Below are 15208 nucleotides of genomic sequence, written 5' to 3' on the forward strand. Positions count from 1 at the left end.
CTGGCTTGCCCATCGTGTTGTTGAGAGCTGCACTAGTTCAGATGGCTTTATTCCCAGTTGGTTCTGTATTTCTATGAACTTGTTATGATTAACAAGGGATTTGCTGAAAATTGTATACATGTTTTCCAGAAGGTCGAAGAATGCGGCAGCTTCCGGTATGGCTTTGCATGTGTGGCACAGGACTAGGTTGAGCTCATGTGCATAACAGTGTACATACACTGCTTCAGGGTGTCGCTCTCTGAAGCGGGCCTGGACACCCCCCACTGCTCCACTCATCACTGCTGCTCCATCATATGTTTGTGCAACACACATGAGGTCCCCTAGTTTGTGAGACTGCAGCACTGCCTCTATTCCATCTGCAATGGACTTCGCATCAAATGTGTCTAGCTTGTGTAGCCCAAGAAAAGCCTCTCTTGGGGTACCTTCCATTGTGACATAACGAACACAGACTGCCAGCTGCTCTGTGTGGTGATCTCTGGCTTCATCACAGAGTACATCTTGGAGGATGTAATTTATTTTGTGACATTTTCTGTTATTTCTTGTGCAATGCTGGTAATCATTTCGTTTTGGGACGTATGGGAGAGGTAGGTGGCATTTTTAGAAGGTGTATATTTTTGGAGAAATGGGTCAAATTGTTTGAGGAGTTTCATGCATTCATGGAAGTTGCCTGGATTCTGGCTAGCCTCCTGCTCATCATGCCCACGGAATGGGATGCCTTGCTTCCCTAAAAATGTGGTTACACCCACAATGCGCTGAAGGTATTGGCGCCTCTCCAATATTTCTTCTGCCCTTGCAGTATGCAGCAGCTCAACCACATCCCCATGAGTTCCTGTGCTTTTAAAGCTCTGCCAACATGTCATGCTTGACTTGTGGAGGTCAGTTTTCTCATGCTCACGGAAGGAATCCAAAGCCCTTTTCCAGTTAAAAAGTCCAGAGCTACTGAGGAGAGCATCTTTATGGGTGCGAATATTCTGCCTTCCAAACTGCTGACATGGAAAGCAAAATGCAGAGTTTCTGGCTACAGAGTACTCCAGCCATTTATTTGATTGGCTGAAGGGGTACTGGGGGAGACACACTGCTTAGGGCCACTTTCTTTTGTCCCTAAATCAATAGCAGACAATCCACCTGCTGTCCCTTGTTGCTCTGCTGTCCCTTGCTGCTCCTCCCTACATGTAGCTGACTCATCTGTGTGACAAAAATAAAGTCCTCACAGTCAAATCAACTTCAATTTCATGATAGCTCAAATTCACAACAAAAGTTATCTCATGACACTTTTCATATAGAGCAGGACTAGAAACATACTCAAACATTACACCTGTAGATTCACACCTGAAACATATTTTCTTGGTGGCCTGGCTGATGCAGCTGTATTGGATAGCAGCTGACCTGTATTACAAAATAGACAGTAAACACACACACACACACACACACACACACACACACACACACACGTCAGTCACCATCATTTATATTTGTATAGAATTACATAATTGATGGGCTGAGGCTAGTTATGTTACAGTATGTATATCAGGGCAGACTCTGTGCTCACCACTTATATTGTATTTAGAGTCTTGTCCTGTGTTATATGACGATATATTACATGTATTGTTGGCTTGTGTATAGTACTGTGAAATAAAATCCCCCCTGGGACATTAAACAAACTTAGTTAGTTAGCGTTACATCTTAGGATAGATTTGAGTCATGTTCTGTATACATACATACTACCATAAGGGCATACTTAATGTGGTTACTCCATGTTTACTAGCTGTAACATTAACGTTACATCATTATTTTTCACTTGTTACTCAGTCAACCAGAGTGCAGATATCAAAGACTATCAGCCTGTTATTCACTTTATTTGTATAAGTATTATCCTTTGTTTGATTTCTTACCATGTGCGTAACAGTACCTTGCTATGTTTCATTTTCATTATAACATAACGTTATGTTATGATAGCCAGCTAGCATTAGCAAACCGGAAAAGTAGTGTCAGTGAGTCAGTCACCTTTCTAATAAGATTCACAAACCTGAAACATCATCTATGTCATCACTGCTGGTGACGTCATTGTTGTCAGCTGCTGATACGGCTGCTGCAACAGTTCTTGGCGATTGTTTTTTTGAAAAAAACTTTCGGATATCCATCCTTACACTTTGGTCAGGCACTGATTGAGAGGCACTGATTGAGATCACTTCTTCTTCAGGGCAGGGCAGGCTACGCAGTACGCAGGCTAATGTCGCGCAGCTGCTGCCTCTCTGTTGGACTCCGGTACTGCACGTTACTCACGATTTTATATATATATATTATTATTATTATATTTTTTTTTAAAGTAAAACATTCGGGGCTTTTCAGAAAACATCCGGGGCTTGAGCCCAAGTAGCCACCCCCTAGCGCCGCCCCTGATTAGTACATCCATTTTTGTTTACTTTTAAATGAAAGCCTATAGCCGTTGACTGATAATTAATGCCCTATGATTGCGCCATTGACTTGCTGCCCGGAGCACCCCTTCCAAGCAGCCGCCTGTACAGCATCTCTAAACCCGAACGGGAGGCCATGGAGTGTTACATCAATGACTCCCTGGCTGCTGGCCTCATCCGCCCCTCCTCCTCACCCGTGGGCGCTGGTTTCTTTTTTGTGGTTAAAAAGGACAAGACTCTGCGGCCCTGCATCGATTACAGGGGGCTTAATAACATCACCATCCAAAATTCTTACCCTTTACCCCTCGATTCTCTCCAGGGAGCCACAGTGTTCACGAAGCTCGACCTCCGCAACGCCTACCACCTGGTTCGTATACGAGAGGGGGATGAGTGGAAGACAGGGTTCAACACCCCTTTAGGCCATTTTGAATACCTGGTCATGCCTTTTGGCCTCACTAATGCCCCTGCTGTGTTTCAGGCCTTAGTCAACGATGTCCTCAGGGACATGATAGGCCTTTTTGTTTTATCTTAATTTGCCTGTCTACCGACCACTCCGCCTGCCTGACCCCTGCCTGTCTGCCTACCTGCCTGATCCCCTGCCTGTCTGACTACCTATCTACCTCCAGCCTGCTCCTCCTGACACCCCAACCCTACAATAAATCATTATTATTGTTGTACTACCTGCTCCTAGAACAGAAGACAGGCACTCATCAATATCCAATGACAACACCAGGACACACATCATTCATTTAAGGGACCAGCAGTTGTGGAGGTAGATAGCATTAGCATCTGATTAGAGGTAGATAGCATTAGCATTGCATCTGATTAGAGGTAGATAGCATTAGCATTGCATCTGATTAGACGGTACCTTTCATGAGACCCATAGCTTCCACATAATGCACATACCCCCGTTTCCCTTGGCCAAATCACTCTTCTTCTCCAGTGTCCAATTCCCAATTTCCCGTTCGGCAGCCGAACCGTCTCAGAACCCAGGGACAACACGTTGGGGCCAGCCCAGATTCTTCCGGGTCTTTTTTTGCGCAACAACAAAACCAACCAAAACACCAGCCAGGGGACAGCCACTGTGGTTGAGATAAAAGCAAATCATCCTTTAACCAGATCATCCAGATAAAATTACCCTCAATCATAGAGAGAGCTATTAACTTTTAAAATTCTGCTGACTACTGTGCCAGCGGTAAAGGATGTGGAGCGTGCGGCTCTTTGAAGAGAATGTGGGACAGAGACTCAAGTGGAGGATGCAGGGGACTGCAAAGGGATGGGAGGGAGGAGGGATAACTACTCCAAGGACAAACCGGAGAGGTATCGGGCAGTAACTGCTAAGAGAAACTACTGTGACACACAACAACATACTGAAATACCATCTACAAGCTCCGCAGGAATAAAGCCCTGATTGAATCTGACGTGGCTAGTGAAATTGGCTTAGGGGTATTGATTTCTGGAGCAAATACGATGACTCAAAATACTTAACCCTAACCCTAACAAAAAAGGGGGACAAGACTGTGTTCTATGGAACAAAGATCTATTATCTTAAAAATAAAACAACCATTTGTTATAGCTATATGGTTACAGGCTATTGGCACAAGAAATAGATCAGCATATTATTCAATGTGTGCATAGTTTGATTGCGTACTAACTGAATTATCAAAGACAACATAGGAGGGGGTTCCTCTACATCAAGTGCTCATTCAATGGACACAAGATAAACAATGTTGCAGATAGAAATGCTTTCTATTCTGCATGTCCTACTGAATACGTCCCCAGGGTTCAGCCCCAGAGCCATCTGTCTGTGCTTGGCCATTTTTAGTTAATTTTAATTTTGGTCAAGTAACCTGTTAAAGGCTATACATTTAAGAAAATTAAAAATTAAATTAATTATTATTATTAATTAATTAAATTATTAAATGATTAAGAAGTTAAATGGTTGGATGGGTTTGCGAACTAACAAAAAAAGCTTGAAATACTACTGAATCTGGAAAATGGCAACAAACATTTTAAGTTGTTTAAATGTAAGGTTATTTTTGTTCTTCCTTTACAGGTTCTAATGGACCATTTTAGATATTTACGTTATTTTACATAATTGTTGAGGAGTACAATACTGTTTCAGGCAACGGTATAGTTTTGAATGCAGTTTGTCTGTTGAACATAGCTTTAAATCTGGCAGTCAATGAGAAACACACCACTGCTCCAGGAATGTCACAATGGAAGAATTCAACTATAAATTCAACGTTTGTTTTTACCCTCAGTCATGTATGGATCCCACAAAAGGAATGTTGTTTTATAGTTTGTAAATATTATTTCCAGTATTTTTTGCCTGCAATAAATTATTTATAATGTGATTGTTTTTACTGAGTCTTTGTGTGAAATGCATTGATCAGATAGGTCATTGGTTTAACAAAGGAAGTATTAGCACAGCCCATTTAGGACACTTCATACGAAACAATATGAACGTCTCTTTTGAGTTGAAATCAAAGATCTAAGACTTTTTCTATGTACACAAAAGGCCTATTTCTCTCAAAATTAGTTCACAAATTTGTTTACATCTGTGTTAGTGAGCACTTCTCCTTTATCTATATAATCCATCCACCTGACAGGTGTGGCACATCCAGATGCTGATTAGACAGCGTGGTTATTGCACTGTGTGCCTTAAGATGGTCACAATAAAAGGCCACTAAAAAAGGTGCAGATTATTAAACCATTCAACGATTGGTACAACATGTGTCAGCCTACAGATAAACCCTCACACCTTGTTAGACCTCGTGTCCTGTCCGACACAAACAATCCAGAGACGCTACGGAGATAAAAACAAAACAAAAAGTCCCTATTCCTGACTCCCTGCCAGCTGAAAAACTCCCTGCTGATGAATCTGTGTATCAGCTGTTGTTGTGAAGGAGAGGGGGGAGTTGTTACTCCACTTAGGCCTGATCCTGACCCACTGAGTGTGTGTGTGTGTGTGTGTGTGTGTGTGTGTGTGTGTGTGTGTGTGTGTGTCTATGACCACCTACATATATGCTGGAGGTACGCGCCGGTAGGGGAGGCGGAATGGCTTATCATCCGTGAGCTCAAGATCAAGTCGTCATGTTGGCCGGGCACCAAGCTGAGGGAAAAAGTTGATATTATGGATGTAAATGTTAATGTTGTAAACATGAGGTCTTGCTGAGGATTTAGTTTTAAACTTTTGGTTTGAATTAATATTTTTTTTTATTTTGTACATACATTGTTGTTAAACTAAATACTGGAAGTAGAAAAGAAAACATTGGAAACAAAGTTAAACCCTTCATGTATTCTTAGTTTTTGTTTAGCAAATGCTACTTCATGAGCTATACAGAGAAGGAGAGAGACCCTAACCCCTCATGGATTCTTCACAGTGTTGGCGGTACAAACCTTCATATTAAAAAAATAAAAAGAAAGAAAGAAAAAATATTTACCCTTATTCCGACTCCAGATCTCTGCTTGGGCAGAGACTTTCATACAACTACCACAATCAACTATTTTTCCGTTCACAAAGACTCAATCATTCACACACGGGGATGATCATTTTGATTACTTCTTTTAAATATTGTTCAATGATTGGATACAAAAGATAGAAGATGGATACCTTGATCTTTACAAATGACCCCCCCCCCCCCCCCCCCCTCAACATTATTGCCAAGCCAAAACAATTGATATTATGGGGAGACAGAGGAGGGGGAGACGGGGAAGAGTCGAGGAAAGAGGGGGAATGGAAGGAAAGTCAGTGGATGGGTGTTACAACAGCACTGTTCTCTACACCTGACCCCCCCCCCCAAACCTCAAACACTATGATGAGGGATAAGGTGTGTGTGTGTCTACTCTACACACAAGGTCAAAGGCGTGTATGTGGTACCCCTGACAGCACTCACAGCCATCCATCCACACGTCATTACCCCCCTCTGACACCCTATCTGTCTCCCTCCACCTCTCTTCACCTCCTTTCTACCTGCTCCATCCTCCCATCCTGCTTTTCACCTCCTAGCCTTTCATCCAGTGATTTACCTCGACTGACCCGTCCACCTCTGTTACCACGGTAACTCACCTGTGTCTACCTGTGTGTCTCTGTGAGGGTACTTGTTGTTGTTGTTGTTGTTGTTGTTGTTGTTGTTGTTGTTGTGTGTTTGTGTGTCACTGTGAGGGTACTTGTTGTTGTTGTTGTTGTGTGTTTATGTGTCCAGCAGAGCCTCCATTTTGGAATGTTCCTAACACCCTTGGTTGGGATTAGAACATCAGAGTTATTAAATAAGCAGACAGACCATCTTAACTGTTAATCTCCTCCAGAGTCTTATTCTTATCCTCATCCTCTATCAGTCTGTCCCTCTCCTTTAGAAGTGTGTTGTCCATCTCTACCTCTGAATACATGATTTATTGATTGTTGTATAAGCAGGAAGATCATATAGATTCACTCACGTTTTGATTTGTATCAACAAACACATTCATCATTTCTGTCATCTACACTTCTCTGGCAACCAACAGCCATCTGAGTTGAACTCAATATCAGGCGTGTTACTATTGTTCGTTTCTACCCTGGTCCTTTGTTTTCTTTTCATGTTCAGATTTCTCATGCATCAGCTCAAAACAACCAATGATTATTGGCGCCTTGTATCCAGTGGCAATCTTCTTCCAGAGTGTGAGCAGTTCTTAAATCTCATGGCGAACTCATCCCGGTGGAGAGGCAAGGATATTCCGGAAAGGGTTGGAAGTGTAAAACTCCAGCAGTCAGTCACCCTGTTGGCGAGGCAAGAACATCTAGTCTGGGGTAAATTGCCAAAGAATGTCCCCATGTCACCGGGTAGTACAGTGGTTGTCGAGCCCACCTCGTCCAAATCTATGCCTCGTAATATCATGGTCGGACGTGTCATCACACCCTTGTGGGGTGACAGCTGGGTGCCCATGAAAGTTTCAAATGTGTCAGACAAACCTATCACCTTGAAAAGGAACAGCAAGCTGGTGGATGTGTTCCCTTGTCTGGCGGTTGAAGATTTTGAAGTTTTTCAAGGTACTAGCCAACCTGAAAAAGCAGAGCCAGAGAAGGGACAGAACGAGTCCGCAGACCTCAAACATCGACTACAACAGGTCGGGCTTAGTGAAGTTGATATTGACCAATGCAGCACTAGCCAGGTAGGGAAGGAGAAGTTGGTCGGCTATGTTTGTGTACTGGGAGACACTGCTGTGTACCCTGAGTGTAGCGTGTAAACCACGTTAAATCAAGGCCTGCGTATACCGGGGGTCAGGCAAACAATAACAAAATTATACCGGGAACTGTTTTCAGGCACTTTACCGTCATGTCTGTGAGAAAAGGGCTTCTGACAAATGGGCTACTTACTATGAGACTAGCGGACATGCTAGATAGCTAATGTTGGTAATGGAAACCAGTCTAGCTTAGGTTGCTCCAGAAGAAGTTAGCCAGGCGAGCTAGCCGCCTTGTCGAGCAGTGAACAGCAGTTACAGTTGCTATATCATATATAGTTGTTATATGAGGTAGGTCTTATAGCTATAAATGTATTATAGCTCCCTAGTGGGAAATAACCACTAGAACGACCCTCCAAGTCAGAGTTCCAACTGGGAAACTCGGACCAGTATGAAGATCCCCGAGTTAAAGAGTTGTGACATTCTACTGTCACCTTTCACCTTCTTGTCAGAAAACAGACGCTGATTTAGACATTAATGCTAAAACAATTAATTAAAAATAATAATACCTTAATTTGTATAGCGCCTTTCTTACAAAGTGCAACAAACAGTAGCCTATTCATCTTTCTGTACAATTTCAAGATATTTAGTTATTAACAATCACATGTGTATGTATGTTTGTAGTTTGTTAACGTTCATTATGGATTGCTCATTGGTTGAAGAATTGTTCCCACTTCATGTGTATGTATGTGTGTGTGTGTGTTTCATCTCTCTCTGTGTGTGAGGCCTCTGTAGGGTTTGAGTGGTCATCGGGGTGTGTGATAAGTGTCTGCTCTGCGTTGAGTGGAATGTTTTGAATAAAAGCCAAATGATTTAAGTTGAACACATTACCCCAGTTTAGGCGGTTTAGCCCACAACTAACACAAGCTGTTCTTTAACCCTGTCACGGTGATTGGTGAATACATACAGTACAGTAGAATACATTATACAACACTCCTGTGGATACGCTTTTCTGGATGGGATCTTAAGCGATCTGGTGTCCGAATTTACGAACGCAGCCAAGTACTACTACTAGCTACACGAGCTTGCAAGCGGACATTAGCTACCCAAACGGCAGGGCCCTCTCTCTACCCTGCACCCACCGGGTATCTTGAACAAGCATGCTTTGAAACTAGCCACTTTTAAGCTCATGTTTTCTCGGCAAAAACACACAAACAAGTCCACATGTCCCCATATAACCTCGCAATGTTAGCTAGGTAGCAACTATCCATGCCGCCAAACCGGCTTCAACCTCTGCTGCTAGCTGTGGAGGCGCAGTGGTGTCCCCGACAAAAGATAGACGTTGGATGAACTTCTTCCGTGTTCTGAATCTGGAATAATACGGTATTTTATACTCACACACTACATACCTATACAAACTAAGGATATGTCAACAAACACCTTATCTGTCACTGAATTAGCTATTTGTTTGATCAGAACTTCCTTTATTTTTCGAACAGTGCAATTACCATAGGAGCTGCTAGCTAGCTGCCATCCCAGAGTAAGGCCCTGGGTGATGAGCTCCAGGATGGCCAAAGACCAAACATGTTTATTTGTTATTTTCTATCATGTTATCTTCACCAGGGAACACACAATACAGGCAGACAAACACAATACGATACAATAAACCTTTTGACAAATTCATTAAGTCTCTCCTGATTGAAATACTTTGACTTGAATCTTGACGGTTCAACATGATTATAACATGTTAAATGTCACTTGGCTAAGAAGAATCTGAATGTCTCTTTAAAAGTAATCAAGGCTATATAGGGTTACCCATCCCCATTATCTGCAGACAGCATCACGAGAGCCTTCAGAACAGTCAAGTTCCATTCGTGAAAGCATCTCTACATTATATTATAGATGTTATGGCCTCTGGTCGTGACATGCGCGCTGATACTGCATCACTTCTCTTGTTAGTTTTAAGCATGCACCAGTTGTGTTTCTGGTGCCAACGTGTGTTATGGTTCTGGACATTTTCAGGTCATACCCGTGAGGGCTAATACCGCCGAGACCTCACGTTGACAACCAGTGAAGGACCACTAGGACAGACGGGGCGTCTTGGATTCGCTCTGAGGAGGACCAGGGAGAGAAATGCACCGAGCTTTCGGTACAAAGGCTCTCTCCCTGTAGAGGCAAATTCATATAGCTAGAGGACACATTCTACTACTGCATGTATGTTGTGTCCTGTTTATACCGCCAGTGGGCGCTAGTATGCTAGTGATGTATGCAGTTACGGAAGTGATGTATGCAGTTACTGATGTAAAGAAGAAGTTGAATAAACGTGCGAAGTGAACAGCAGCTGCGTGTCTCCCGGTCTCCTTTTTCCTAACTACTTTCTTCACTACAGAATACCACATTTTTGGCGACGAGGATGGCTATTTCCGTACCCTCACCTACACCGTTCATGCCTGTGCCAGGCGAACCTGCTATTTCTTTTCCTACTTGGTTGAGAATGTTTGAAAATTACATGCTCGTTATTGATGCTACCGGAGAAAAATGGCCTGAGGAAAGAAAGCGCGCGGTTCTTCTCCATGCACTTGGGACTGAAGGACAAAGACTGTTCTACACTCTAAAGGATACGGGTGTTACCTACACTTCTGCCGTGGATGGACTGAAAAAGTACTTTGTTCCTAAGGTGAATGTGATTGCTGAACGTCACAAATTTCGACAGAGAGCTCAGGGTCCTGACGAGACGGTTAATCAGTTCCTTGCTTCATTACGCGAGCTAGCTGCAGCTTGTGAATTTGGTGCCATGGAGGAACAAATGATTCGTGATCAACTGATTGAGCGTGTTGCTAATACACGCATACGAGACAGACTTTTGCTTGAATCGGACTTGTCTCTGGACAAAGCTACTTCAATGGCCTTACAAATCGAGGCTGGACTACGGAACTCCAACGTTCTCTCTGGAGCTACAGCTTCGGTGAGAGCCATCGAGAAACAGCCGACGAGGAGGAGGTTCGACAAGGGCAAGAAGAAAGCTCCGACGACGACTGCACCTGCCACGGTCCACAGCCAGCCAGCTACAACTGGGAATCAGCGCGCCTGCTTCCGATGCGGATCCACAGGACACTTAGCTAACAAGCCTACATGCCCGGCGGTTAAGGTGACTTGCAATACATGCGGAAAAGTTGGACATTTTTCCAAGGTGTGTAGATCGGCTCAAAAAGAGGTGCGTGAGGTAGTGGTGAATGACGTTACTGTGCTTTACATGCAGGGGGCCGTCGTGAATGATAAAATTATGTGTACTGTACGAGTTGATGCAAATTATCATTCCCATGATGTTGAGCTGATAGTGGATACAGGCTCATCTGTTTCTATTATTCCAGAGAGTACTTACCAGACACTTTTCCATACATGTGTCCTTGCTGAGCCTACAGTGAATCTGCTTACTTACTCCAGAGAGAAAATTCCTGTTAAAGGTTGCATGCATGCTACAGTTGTTCATAATGGACATTCAGTTACAGGTTCATTGATAGTGGTTGAATCAGGAAATGCATTGCTGGGACTAGATTTATTTGTAGCATTGCAGATGTGCATTGAGGGTAACAAAATTATTACTGTTAGCCCTGCTAGCTCTCCTACTGTGCTCCGAGCACCTACTGTACAGAGTACCACTCCACAGACCGAACCAGAGGTTCTAGTACAGGAGTTAGGGTGTGCAAAAGGTTTTATGCACAAAATACAGGTTAAACCAGATGCTGTGCCAGTACAGCAGAAACTGAGGAGGCTTCCGTTCTCAGTGAGGCAGGCTGTGACCGATGAGCTCGCAGATCTACAGGAAAAAGGCGTTATAGAACGTATAGACGCATCTCCATGGGTTTCCCCTATAGTTGTGACCCAGAGAAAGGGGGGAGGAAAGCCTCGACTGTGTGTTGACCTCAGAGAACCTAATAAGGCAATCATCAGTGACTGTCATCCCTTACCGCACATGGATGAACTGTTCGCTGAGCTCCGTGGAGCCACAGTCTTTTCTACTATAGACTTAGCCTCTGCTTATCACCAGTTGCCATTGCATCCAGATAGCCGTGATTTAACTGCGTTTATCACGCATGAGGGTCTCTTTCGTTTCTGCCGAGTGCCATTTGGCCTCGCTTCTGCTCCTTCAGCTTTTCAGAAAATGATGTCGACTGTACTGACAGGCCTGCCAGGCGTACAGGCCTACCTGGATGATGTGATTTGCTACGGCATCACACAGCAGGATCACGATGTCAGCCTACGGAGAGTGCTACATGCTCTAAATGAAGTGGGACTTAAACTGAACATGCACAAGTTTAAGTTCAACCAGAAAGCTCTGTGCTTCCTGGGCCACACTGTGTCCAAAGATGGTCTTCATCCTGACCAAGACGGGGTCAGTGCTGTGGCGAACGCGCCTGCCCCGCACGACACATCCTCCCTGCGGTCCTTCCTAGGACTTGCATCGTGGTACAGTAAATTCATACCTGACTTCTCTACTGTGGTGGAACCGCTACGTGCTACACTCAGGGAATCTACTGACACTAAGTTTGAATGGACAGCGGATGCAGAGTCCAGTTTTACTGAGGTTAAGAGACTGAGTCCTACCTTAGCATTATATGATCCTGAGTTACCTACTTATGTCACTACCGATGCTTCTAACTATGGATTGGGGGCTGTAATGAGCCAGATTCACCCAGACAATACAGAGAGAACCATAGCTTTTGCGTCCAGGACACTTTCTCCTGCAGAGAGAAAGTACTCTACCGTCGAGCGTGAGGCGCTGGCATGCGTTTGGGCGGTGGAAAGGTGGAGAACCTACCTGTGGGGACATCGTTTTGTCCTACGCACAGACCACCAAGCGTTGACAACCCTACTCACTTCCAGGGGTACGGGTCGCGCAGGTCTGAGAATAGCGAGATGGTCTGCACGTCTACTATGCTTTACTTATGATGTCACTTACCATCCAGGGAAACGTAATGTGACTGCTGACTGCTTGTCCAGACTCCCTCTGCCTTCGACAGGAGAGGTGGAGGAGGAGCCAGATATGGTGGCTACTGTGTTCACAGGTTCCTCACATGCCATATCTGTGACCGAGTTCACTGCTGCCTGTGAGGCCTGTCCTGAACTGACTCAACTGAGACAGCAGATACAGAAAGGTTGGCCAAAATGCAGTAAGAATGTGACAAAGGAACTTGCTCCATATTTTAGAGTGAGAGATGAACTGGCTGTGGATGAACTACTTGTCATGAGAGGCCCCAACCGTGTGGTTGTTCCTACTACACTACGGTCTAAAGTGGTAAACTTAGCTCATGAAGCGCATCAGGGAATAGTGCGTACTAAACAGAGACTACGAGAGCTATATTGGTGGCCGCAAATGGACAGATGTGTCCAGACATTAGTAGGCTCATGTGTACCCTGTCAATACAATGACAAAACAGCCAAAACTGCGCCTGCACCACTTACCCCAGTGGAACTGCCAGGTGGACCATGGGAGAAGGTGGCCATTGACATTGTTGGTCCCTTTGACTGTGCGACATGGGACTGCCGTTACGCTATTACACTCACAGACTATTACAGTAAGTGGCCAGAGGTGGCGTTTGTCTCTACTGTAACTACAGAGGCGGTTATTAGCTTCTTGACTACAGTGTTTAGTCGTGAAGGTAACCCTTCCTTCCTGGTCTCTGACAACGGATGTCAGTTTACCTCCCATGCTTTTGCAAGCTTTCTGGGAGAGAGAGAGATAAAGCACCTGCGTTCCAGTGTTTATTATCCAAGAGCCAACGGGGCTATTGAGAGATTTAATCGAGTTCTCAAAGAGTGTATTCAGACGGCTGAGAGAATGCACAAGCCATGGAAACATGCAGTAACAGAGTTCTTACTGAACTATCGCGCTACGCCGCATGCTACTACAGGAGCTACTCCCTTTGAGTTGCTGAGGAACAGAAAGATGCGTACAAAACTAAATGTCCTCCCTGTCTCACACCAAACTAAGTCACATGAGAAAGTGCAGGAGACAGTGAGACGCAAGCAACAGGAGAGTAAGGAGTACACAGACAGAATGAGGGGAGCGAAAGTGCCCATGTTCCAAGTGAATGACACCGTACGTGTCCGCAGACCGGAGCATGTAAAAAAAGGGATCATCAAGATTCACAGAACCGCTGACAGTAGTTAGTAAAGCAGGACAGAATACATACCTGCTCATTGATGGTCGAAAATGGAATGCATCCAAGCTTACACGCTTCCCCAAGGATGCTCTGTCTGGCACCAGTGGTGAAAAGGAGATTGAGCTAGAGGAGTTCATGGTGCCCGAGACAGAGAATGTGTTTAATGAACCAGGTCCAAGAAGGAACCTTAGAGTCAGAAACCCACCTAGGTGGCTGGTAGACTTTGTGCCGTAGAGAACGTACTAAAAGGGTAGGATAAGAACACGGTTCTAACTTAGTACAAAAAGGTCCTACAATGCAATGACAAAAGTGAATGTTCATTTCATGTTTCACTGTCAAACTGTTTATTGTTGTTATTCATTCTGCTGATTCATTCATTTTCATTTCCTTCGTTTTCATTTTATTTCAATTGTACTGACACCAGTCTACAGAATATTGCATTCTTTGAGTACTGTAATTCCTTTAAGAAAGGGGGAAATGTTGTGTCCTGTTTATACCGCCAGTGGGCGCTAGTATGCTAGTGATGTATGCAGTTACGGAAGTGATGTATGCAGTTACTGATGTAAAGAAGAAGTTGAATAAACGTGCGAAGTGAACAGCAGCTGCGTGTCTCCCGGTCTCCTTTTTCCTAACTACTTTCTTCACTACAGAATACCACAATGTATCACAACATTCTACTACTGCATGTATCACAACATTCTACTACTGCATGTATCACCTATTAATGTGTCTTAATACTGTACAATGTACATATTGTGTAGCTAACTCTCAGAGAGCAAGTGGAGTGTTGTGCGTGCACATGAAACTACTATGTGCTGGCTGGAGTTTTTCAGTCTACCAAAATACACATCAGTAGTCTAGTCTATTCAAGCGTACAATATTAACATAATACCCTCTTATTTTATTATTAGAATTTAAAGAGTAAAATAACTGTTAATTTTCTTTACGTTATGTAGGCCAAGTTCATTGATTAATTCATTGGAATATACATTGTGTTGAATGTTGTTTAGTTTATCCCTGATACAGGACCAGCCGTTTCATTGTGTTGAATGTTGTTAAGTTTATCCCTGATACAGGACCACCCGTTTCATTGTGTTGAATGTTGTTTAGTTTATCCCTGATACAGGACCAGCCGTTTCATTGTGTTGAATGTTGTTTAGTTTATCCCTGATACAGGACCAGCCGTTTCATTGTGTTGAATGTTGTTTAGTTTATCCCTGATACAGGACCACCCGTTTCATTGTGTTGAATGTTTCAGTAACATGTTATACAGAATATAACATAACAGTATTCTAATGGGATTATACACAGTATTCTAATGAGATGATACAGTATTCTAATGAGATTATACAGTATTCTAATGAGATTATACAGTATTCTAATGAGATTATACACAGTATTCTAATGGGATTATACTAAGATCAGATACTACTGTGGCAGAGAGCCAGAGTCACATAGTCACCCAGAGGA

This window comes from Nansenia antarctica (genome assembly GCF_963989245.1).
Source record: "Nansenia antarctica genome assembly, chromosome: 9".
Lineage (NCBI taxonomy): Eukaryota > Metazoa > Chordata > Actinopteri > Argentiniformes > Microstomatidae > Nansenia > Nansenia antarctica.